This window comes from Triticum dicoccoides, chromosome 5A (genome assembly GCF_002162155.2).
Source record: "Triticum dicoccoides isolate Atlit2015 ecotype Zavitan chromosome 5A, WEW_v2.0, whole genome shotgun sequence".
In the NCBI taxonomy this organism is placed as follows: domain Eukaryota; kingdom Viridiplantae; phylum Streptophyta; class Magnoliopsida; order Poales; family Poaceae; genus Triticum; species Triticum dicoccoides.
This window is the reverse complement of record NC_041388.1, coordinates 272,548,559-272,559,400: the sequence shown is the minus strand read 5'-3', so window position 1 is coordinate 272,559,400 and position 10,842 is coordinate 272,548,559.

Here is a 10,842-nt window from a genome sequence, read left to right as displayed (position 1 = left end):
CTCAATTTCACACCTTGCAACACAGGCAAGAACCCCTTCTTAGACCGATCCATATTGAACTTCTTCAATATCTTATCAAGGTATGTGCTTTGTGAAAGACCTATGAGGCGTCTTGATCTATCTCTATAGATCTTGATGCCTAATATATAAGCAGCTTCTCCAAGGTCCTTCATTGAAAAACTCTTATTCAAGTAGGCCTTAATGTTGTCCAAGAGTTCTATATCATTTCCCATCAAAAGTATGTCATCTACATATAATATGAGAAATGCTACAGAGCTCCCACTCACTTTCTTGTAAACGCAGGCTTCTCCATAAGTCTGCGTAAACCCAAACGCTTTGATCATCTCATCAAAGCGAATGTTCCAACTCCGAGATGCTTGCACCAGCCCATAAATCGAGCGTTGGAGCTTGCACACCTTGTCAGCATTCTTAGGATCGACAAAACCTTCCGGCTGCATCATATACAATTCTTCCTTAAGGAAACCATTAAGGAATGCCGTTTTGACGTCCATTTGCCATATTTCATAATCATAGAATGCGGCAATTGCTAACATGATTCGGACGGACTTTAGCTTCGCTACCGGTGAGAAAGTCTCATCGTAGTCAACCCCTTGAACTTGTCGATAACCCTTAGCGACAAGCCGAGCTTTATAGATGGTCACATTACCATCCGCGTCTGTCTTCTTCTTAAAGATCCATTTATTTTCTATGGCTCGCCGCTCAAGGGGCAAGTCAGTCAAAGTCCATACTTCGTTTTCATACATGGATCCTATCTCAGATTTCATGGCTTCTAGCCATTTGTCGGAATCCGGGCCCGCCATCGCTTCTTCATAGTTCGAAGGTTCACCATTGTCTAACAACATGATTTCCAAGACAGGGTTGCCGTACCACACTGGTGCGGAACGTGTCCTTGTGGACCTTCGAATTTCAGTAGGAGCTTGATCAGAAGTATCTTGATCATCATCATTAACTTTCTCTCTTGTCGGTGCAGGCACCTCAGAAACATTTTCTTGAGTTGCGCCATTTTCCGGTTCAAGAGGTAATACTTCATCAAGGTCTACTTTCCTCCCACTTACTTCTTTCAAGAGAAACTCTTTCTCTAGAAAGGACCCATTCTTGGCAACAAAGATCTTGCCTTCGGACCTGAGGTAGAAGGTATACCCAATAGTTTCTTTAGGGTATCCTATGAAGACACATTTTTCCGATTTGGGTTCGAGCTTTTCAGGTTGAAGTTTCTTGACATAAGCATCGCATCCCCAAACTTTTAGAAACGACAGCTTAGGTTTCTTCCCAAACCATAATTCAAACGGTGTCGTCTCAACGGATTTCGATGGAGCCCTATTTAAAGTGAATGCGGCAGTCTCTAAAGCATAGCCCCAAAAAGATAGCGGTAAATCGGTAAGAGACATCATAGATCGCACCATATCTAATAGAGTGCGATTACGACGTTCGGACACACCATTACGCTAAGGTGTTCCAGGCGGCGTGAGTTGTGAAACTATTCCACATTTTCTAAAGTGTGTGCCAAACTCGTGACTCAAGTATTCTCCTCCACGATCTGATCGTAGGAACTTGATTTTCCTGTCATGTTGATTCTCAACCTCACTCTGAAATTCCTTGAACTTTTCAAAGGTTTCGGACTTGTGTTTCATTAAGTAGATATACCCATATCTACTCAAGTTATCAGTGAGGGTGAGAACATAACGATAGCCACCGCGAGCCTCAACACTCATTGGACCGCACACATCAGTATGTATGATTTCCAATAAGTTGGTTGCTCGCTCCATTGTTCCTGAGAACGGAGTCTTGGTCATTTTACCCATGAGGCATGGTTCGCATGTGTCAAATGATTCATAATCAAGAGACTCTAAAAGTCCATCAGCATGGATCTTCTTCATGCGTTTGACACCTATGTGACCAAGGCGGCAGTGCCACAAGTATGTGGGACTATCATTATCAATCTTACATCTTTTGGTACTCACACTATGAACATGTGTAGCATTACGCTCGAGATTCATTAAGAATAAACCATTCACCATCGTAGCATGACCATAAAACATATCTCTCATATAAATAGAACAACCATTATTCTCGGATTTAAATGAGTAGCCATCTCGTATTAAACGAGATCCTGATACAATGTTCATGCTCAAACTTGGCACTAAATAACAGTTATTGAGGTTCAAAACTAATCCCGTAGGTAAATGTAGAGGTAGCGTGCCAACGGCGATCACATCGACCTTGGAACCATTCCCGACGCGCATCGTCACCTCGTCCTTCGCCAGTCTCCGCTTATTCTGCAGCTCCTGCTTTGAGTTACAAATGTGAGCAACTGCACCGGTATCAAATACCCAGGAGCTACTACGAGTACAGGTAAGGTACACATCAATTACATGTATATCACATATACCTTTCGTTTTGCCGGCCTTCTTGTCCGCTAAGTATTTGGGGCAGTTCCGCTTCCAGTGACCACTTTCCTTGCAATAAAAGCACTGAGTCTCGGGCTTGGGTCCATTCTTTGGCTTCTTCCCGGCAGCTTGCTTGCCGGGCGCAGCAACTCCCTTGCCGTCTTTCTTGAAGGTTTTCTTACCCTTGCCTTTCTTGAACTTAGTGGTTTTATTCACCATCAACACTTGATGTTCCTTTTTGACTTCTACCTCTGCTGATTTCAGCATTGCAAACACTTCAGGAATGGTCTTTTCCATCCCCTTCATATTGAAGTTCATCACAAAGCTCTTGTAGCTCGGTGGAAGCGACTGGAGGATTCGGTCAATGACCGCGTCATCCGGGAGATTAACTCCCAGCTGAGTCAAGCGGTTATGCAACCCAGACATAGTGAGTATGTGCTCACTGACAAAACTATTTTCCTCCATCTTACAGCTGAAGAATTTGTCAGAGACTTCATATCTCTTGACCCGGGCATGAGCTTGGAAAACCATTTTTATATGCTCCATGTCTCTCAAAACGCTTTTGGAGCCCCGGCTCTAAGCTGTAAAGCATGCCGCACTGAACGAGGGAGTAGTCATCGGTACGTGCCTGCCAAGCGTTCATAACGTCTTGTTCTGCAGGGAGAACAGGTGCATCACCTAGCGGTGCTTGTAGGACATAATCTTTCTTGGCAGCTATGAGGATGATCCTCAGGTTCCGGACCCAGTCCGTGTAGTTTCTGCCATCGTCTTTCAGCTTGGTTTTCTCTAGGAACGCGTTGAAGTTGAGGACTACGTTGGCCATTTGATCTACAAGACATATTGTAAAGATTTTAGACTAAGTTCATGATAATTAAGTTCATCTAATCAAATTATTCAATGAACTCCCACTTAGATAGACATCCCTCCAGTCATCTAAGTATAACATGATCCGAGTTAACTAGGCCGTGTCCGATCATCACGTGAGACGGACTAGTCAACGTCGGTGAACATCTTCATGTTGATCGTATCTTCTATACGACTCATGCTCGACCTTTCGGTCTTCTGTGTTCCGAGGCCATGTCTGTACATGCTAGGCTCGTCAAGTCAACCTAAGTGTTTGCATGTGTAAATCTGTCTTACACCTGTTGTATGTGAACGTTGGAATCTATCACACCCGATCATCACGTGGTGCTTCGAAACAACGAACTGTCACAACGGTGCACAGTTAGGGGGAACACTTTCTTGAAATTATTATGAGGGATCATCTTATTTACTACCATCGTTCTAAGCAAACAAGATGCAAAAACATGATAAACATCACATGCAATCAAATAATAAAAGTGACATGATATGGCCAATATCACATAGCTCCTTTGATCTCCATCTTGGGGCTCCATGATCATCTTGTCACCGGCATGACACCATGATCTCCATCATTGTGTCTCCATGAATTTGCTCGCCAACTATTACTTCTACTACTATGGCTAATGCATTTAGCAATAAAGTAAAGTAATTTACATGGCGTTTCTCAATGACACGCAGGTCATACAAAAAATATAGACAACTCCTATGGCTCCTGCCGGTTGTCATACTCATCGACATGCAAGTCGTGATTCCTATTACAATAGCATGAACATCTCATACATCACATATAGATCATTCATCATTCATCACAACTTTGGCCATATCATATCACAAAGCACTTGCTGCAAAAACAAGTTAGACGTCCTCTAATTGTTGTTGCAAGTTTTACGTGGCTGAAGTAGGGTTTCTAGAAAGAACGTTTTCTTACCTACGTGAAAGCCACAATGTGATTTGTCAACTTCTATTTACCCTTCATAAGGACCCTTTTCATCGAATCCGCTCCAACTAAAGTAGGAGAGACAGACACCCGCCAGCCACCTTATGCAACTTGTGCATGTTAGTCGGTGGAACCGGTCTCACGTAAGCGTACGTGTAAGGTTGGTCTGGGCCGCTTCATCCCACAATACCGTTGAAGCAAGATAAGACTAGTAGCGGTAAGAAAATTGACAACATCAACGCCCACAACAAATTGTGTTCTACTCGTGCAAGAGAACTACGCATAGACCTAGCTCATGATGCCACTGTTGGGGAACGTTGCAGAAAACAAAAAAAATTCCTACGGTTTCACCAAGATCCATCTAGGAGTTCATCTAGCAATGAGTGATTGGATTGCATCTACATACCTTTGTAGATCACGCGCGGAAGTGTTCAAAGAACGGGGATGAGGAAGGCGTACTCGACGTGATCCAAATCACCGGAGATCCTAGCGCTGAATGGACGGCACCTCCGTGTTCAACACACGTACGGTCAGCGTAACGTCTCCTTCTTCTTGATTCAGCAAGGGGAAAGGAGAGGTTGAGGGAGATGGCTCCAGCAGCAGCACGACGGCGTGGTGTTGATGGAGCTGCAGTACTCCGGCAGGGCTTCGCCAAGCACTATGGAGGAGGAGGCTGTGTTGGAGAGGGAGAGGGAGGCACCAAAGATCAAGGTAAGAAGTCCTCCATCTCCCCACTATATATAGGAGGGCCAAGGGGGGGGCGCCAACCCTAGGAGATCTAATCTCCTAGGGGGTGTGGCCAAGGGGAGGAATCCCTCCTCCCCAAGGCACCTAGGGGTGCCTTCCCCTTTTGGGACTCTTCCCTCCTTGAAACCCTAGGCGCATGGGCCTCTTGGGGCTGGTGCCCTTGGCCCATGTAGGCCAAGGTGCACCCCCTACAGCCCATGTGGCCCCCCGAGACAGGTGGCCCCACCCGGTGGACCCCCGGGACCCTTCCGGTGGTCCCGGTACAATACCGGTGACCCCGAAACTTGTCCTGATGCCCGAAATAGCACTTCCTATATATATAATTCTTTACCTCCGGACCATTATGGAACTCCTCGTGATGTCCGGGATCTCATCCGGGAATCCAAACAACATTCAGGTTACTGCATATACATATCCCTACAACCCTAGCGTCACCGAACCTTAAGTGTGTAGACCCTACGGGTTCGGGAGACATGTAGACATGACCGAGACGACTCTCCGGTAAATAACCAACTGCGGGATCTGGATACCCATGTTGGCTCCCACATGCTCCTCGATGATCTCATCGGATGAACCACAATGTCGAGGATTCAAGCAACCCCGTATACAATTCCCTTTGTCAATCGGTATGTTACTTGCCCGAGATCCGATCGTTGGTATCCCAATACCTTGTTCACTCTCATTACCGGCAAGTCACTTTACTCGTACCGTAATGCATGATCCCGTGACCAGACACTTGGTCACTTTGAGCTCATTATGATGATGCATTACCGAGTGGGCCCAGTGATACCTCTCCGTCATACGGAGTGACAAATCCCAGTCTTGATCCGTGTCAACCCAACAGACACTTTCGGAGATACCTGTAGTATACCTTTATAGTCACCCAATTACGTTTTGACGTTTGGCACACCCAAAGCACTCCTACGGTATCCGGGAGTTACACGATCTCATGGTCTAAGGAAAAGATACTTGACATTGGAAAACTCTAGCAAACGAACTATACGATCTTATGCTATGTTTAGGATTGGGTCTTGTCCATCACATCATTCTCCTAATGATGTGATCTCGTTATCAATGACATCCAGTGTCCATAGTCAGGAAACCATGACTATCTGTTGATCAACGAGCTAGTCAACTAGAGGCTTACTAGGGACATGTTGGTGTCTTTTATTCACACATGTATTACGATTTCCGGATAACACAATTATAGCATGAATACAGACAATTATCATGAACAAGGAAATATAATAATAATGCTTTTATTATTGCCTCTAGGGCATATTTCCAACAGGGTACCCCTAGGTCAATTCCACCCTGATGATTTTTGCTGATGTTAAGAGCAAAAGTCGACTGGAGGTTATTAACCGTGAGGTAAATATGGTTGCTCCGGCAACACCCAATTATCTGAAGTGGTCCCAGACTGCCATCACATTCGACCAGTCTAATCATCCTACGCACATTGCCACCCCTGGGAGGCAAGCTCTGGTGGTCGACCCAGTTATCGAAGGCACTCGACTGACCAAAGTCCTGATGGATGGAGGCAGCGGTTTGAACATACTCTATGCAGAAACATTGAAAGGGATGGGCATTCCGATGTCCAGGCTCAGCACCAGTAACATGAGTTTCCATGGAGTCATTCCTAGGAAGAAAGCCGAGTCACTCAGCCAAATTGCTCTTGATGTGGTTTTCGGTGATTCCAAGAATTACCGCAAGGAAAAGTTGACATTCGAAGTTGTGGATTTCCAAAGTGCTTATCACGCTATTTTGGGCAGGCCAGCTTATGCATGCTTCATGGCTCGACCATGTTATGTGTATCTCAAATTGAAGATGCCTGGTCCCAAAGGTGTGATCACTGTTACAGGCAATCAGAAGAAAGCAGAAGAGTGTTTTCAGAAAGGCTTAAAGATTGCTGACGCTCAGATGGCGGTGGTCGAGCTGCAAGAGTATCAGAAGACTGCAGATCCGAGTGAGTTGCTACGAGCTAAGAAGCCTGCTTCAGAATCAGCTTTTCAGTCGTCCGGTGAAATGAAGGCAGTTCACATTCACCCGACCGATCCAAACGCTGCCCCAACTCACATCTCAACGATGGTCGACTCCAAATAGGAAGAAGCGCTCATCCAGTTCCTCCGTGAGAACTGGGACATCTTCGCATGGAAGCCTGCTGACATGCCTGGAGTTCCCAGGGGGCTGGCTGAGCACCGTCTATGAGTCGACCCAAAATTTAAACCTGTGAAAGAACATCTTCGACGGTTCGCCGTCCAGAAGAGGAAGGCCATTGGCGAGGAGGTGGCTCGGCTCTTAGCAGCGGAGTTCATCCGAGAAATTTACCACTCCGAGTGGCTCGCCAATGTTGTTATGGTCCCCAAGAAGGACAAGTCACTTCGCATGTGCATTGATTTCAAGCATATCAATTGGGCCTGCCCGAAAGATCATTTTCCTCTCCCCCGCATCGACCAGATAGTCGAATCAACTGCGGGATGTGAGCGTTTGTCTTTCCCAGACGCCTATTCCGGGTACCATCAGATCCATCTGTACGGGCCCGACGAGATCAAAACATCTTTCATCACTCCATTCGGGTGCTTCTGTTATGTCACCATGCCATTCGGCCTCAAGAATGCCGGAGCCACGTTCATGAGGATGATTCAGAAGTGTTTGCTCACTCAAATCAGTCGGAATGTGGAGGCATACATGGATGATATTGTGGTCAAGTCACGGAAGGGTTCCGACCTGCTGACTGACCTTGCTGAAACCTTTGCCAACCTCAGGAGGTATGATATCAAGCTCAATCTGTCAAAGTGCACATTCGGAGTTCCAGGTGGGAAGTTACTCGGTTTTCTCATTTCCGAACGGGGAATCGACGCCAATCCTAAAAAAATTGGTACTATACTCCGGATGAAACGTCCTGTGCGTGTGCATGACGTCCAGAAGCTTACATGATGCTTGGCTGCTTTAAGTCGATTCATCTCTCGCCTCGGTGAAAAGGCATTGCCTCTTTACCGACTGATGAAGAAGTCCGACAAGTTCGAGTGGACTCCAGAAGCTGATGCAGCGTTTACAGAGCTCAAAGCTCTGCTCTCCACCCAGCCGGTGCTTGTTGCCCCAATCGGCAAGGAGCCTTTGCTGATTTACATTGCAGCCACAGGACAAGTTGTCAGTACAGTACTTACGGTTGAGCGAGAAGAAGAAGGAAAGGCCTTCAAAGTTCAGCGCCCAGTATATTATGTTTCTGAAGTTTTGACTCCTTCAAAGCAAAGATATCCTCATTACCAGAAGCTTGTATATGGGATTTATATGACCACGAAGAAGGTTGCACATTACTTCTCTGATCATTCCATTATAGTCGTCAGTGACGCTCCACTATCAGAGATTTTGCACAACAGATATGCAACTGGTCGAGTGGCCAAATGGGCGATTGAACTTCTTCCCCTAGATATCAAGTTTGAGGCAAATAAATCTATCAAGTCCCAAGCAATTGCAGATTTCGTCACTGAGTGGATCGAACAGCAACTTCCGACTCAAGTTCACTCGGAGCACTCGACCATGTTCTTCGATGGATCTAAGATGCTGAATGGTTCCGGTGCTGGGGTAGTATTGGTTTCCCCCCGAGGAGATAAGCTCAGATATGTTCTCCAGATTCACTTCGATTCCTCCAATAAGGAAGCAGAATATGAAGCACTTTTGTATGGGTTGCGCATGGCCATTTCACTCGGCGTCCGTCGCCTCATGGTCTATGGCGACTCAGATTTGGTGGTTAATCAGGTGATGAAAGAATGGGACATCAGAAGTCTAGCTATGACTGGTTATTGCAATGCAGTGAGAAAGTTAGAGAAGAAATTCGAGGGGTTAGAGCTTCATCACATCCCCCGACTGAAAATCAAGCGGCTGATGATTTGGCAAAGATAGGCTCCAAGAGAGAAGCCATCCCCAGCAATGTGTTTTTGGAACACATCCACTCGCCATCAGTCCAAGAAGATCCTTTTACAGATGAAGCCCCGCAGCCAAAGAGTGCCACAGATCCGACTGAAGTTGAAATTCCGGCAGTGGTCGACCTAATCATGGAAGTTTTGGCAATCACCCCTGACTAGACGATATCGTACATCGCGTATATCCTGAGAAAGGAACTCCCGAAGGACGAAGAAGAGGCTCGACAGATCGTCCGTCGATCCAAGGCCTTTACAGTCATAAAGGGATAGTTGTATAGAGAAAGCGCGACTGGAGTCGGTCAGAAGTGTATAACACCAGAAGAAGGTCAGATAATCCTTGATAATATCCACTCGGGGACCTGTGGTCATCATGCGTCCTCTCGGACCATTGTGACTAAAGCATACTGAGCGGGATTTTACTGGCCAAGAGCGAATGAAATGGCAAAAGAGATAGTCGACAAGTGTGAAGGGTGCCAGTTCTACTCCAACATGTCGCACAAGCCTGCATCAGCCCTGAAGACCATTCCACTCGTCTGGCCCTTCGCTGTTTGGGGACTAGACATGGTTGGCCCATTGAGAACAGGCAGGAGCGGTTTCACACATGTGCTTGTGGCAGTCGACAAGTTTACCAAATGGATTGAAGCTAAGCCTATCAAGAATCTTGATGCTTGCACTGCTATCAGTTTCGTCAGAGAGTTAACATTCATATATGGAGTCCCGCATAGAATCATCACCGACAATGGGTCAAACTTTGATTTAGACAAGTTCAGAGCTTTTTGCGCCTCTCAAGGCACATGAGTCGACTACACATCGGTTGCCCACCCCAGTCGAATGGACAAGCAGAAAGGGCAAATGGTCTGATTCTCAAAGGACTAAAGCCTCGGCTGATGCGTGATCTCAAGCATGCAGCAGGCGCTTGGGTCAACGAGCTTCCGTCGGTTCTGTGGGGATTGAGGACTACCCCGAATCGGTCAACTGGAAGAACTCCGTTCTTTCTGGTTTACGGAGCGGAAGCAGTCCTGCCGAGTGATCTACTTCACAATGCACCCCGAGTCGAGCTTTATACCGAAGATGAAGCAGAACAAGCCTGGCAAGACACAGTCGACCTCCTGGAAGAAGAAAGAGAAATGGCTATGATCCGATCGACCATTTATCAGCAAGACTTGCGTCGATTCCATGCCAGAAATGTGAAGAGTCGAGCCTTCCAAGAAGGAGCTTTGGTCCTCCGAGTGGATCAACAGAAACCACACAAGCTCTCTCCTACTTGGGAAGGTCCCTTCATCATCACCAGAGTCCTCCACAATGGAGCGTATCACCTTTACAATGTCGATTGCCAGATCGATGAGCCACGAGCTTGGAATGCAGAACTGCTCCGCCCCTTTCACACTTGAATTCTCACTCGGATGAGATGTAATAAGAAAAACTTCTGTAGTCTATTTATCAAAGACAAGAGTGTTAAATTTTTTTCCTATAATTGTTGTTGCTTTTGTTTGCATGTGAAATCCCCCAGTGGGTGGCTTAGCTGCGAATCTGTTTCGCCTAAGTTTGTAAAAATCCTACCGAGTGGCGAGCCAGACTCCCACTCGGAGGCTTAGCTGTAGCTCAGTGCTCGCCTAAGTGTTTAAAAATCCTACCGAGTGGCGAGCCAGACTCCCACTCGGAGGCTTAGCTGCAGCCCAGTGCTCGCCTAAGTGTTTAAAAATCCTACCGAGTGGTGAGCCAGACTCCCACTCGGAGGCTTAGCTGCAGCCCAGTGCTCGCCTAAGTGTTTAAAAATCCTACCGAGTGGAGAGTAAACCTCCCACTCGGAGGCTTAGCTGCAGCCCAGTGCTCGCCTAAGTGTTTAAAAATCCTACCGAGTGGTGAGCCAGACTCCCACTCGGAGGCTTAGCTGCAGCCCAGGGCTCGCCTAAGTGTTTAAAAATCCTACCAAGTGGAGAGCAAACCTCCCACTCGGAGGCTT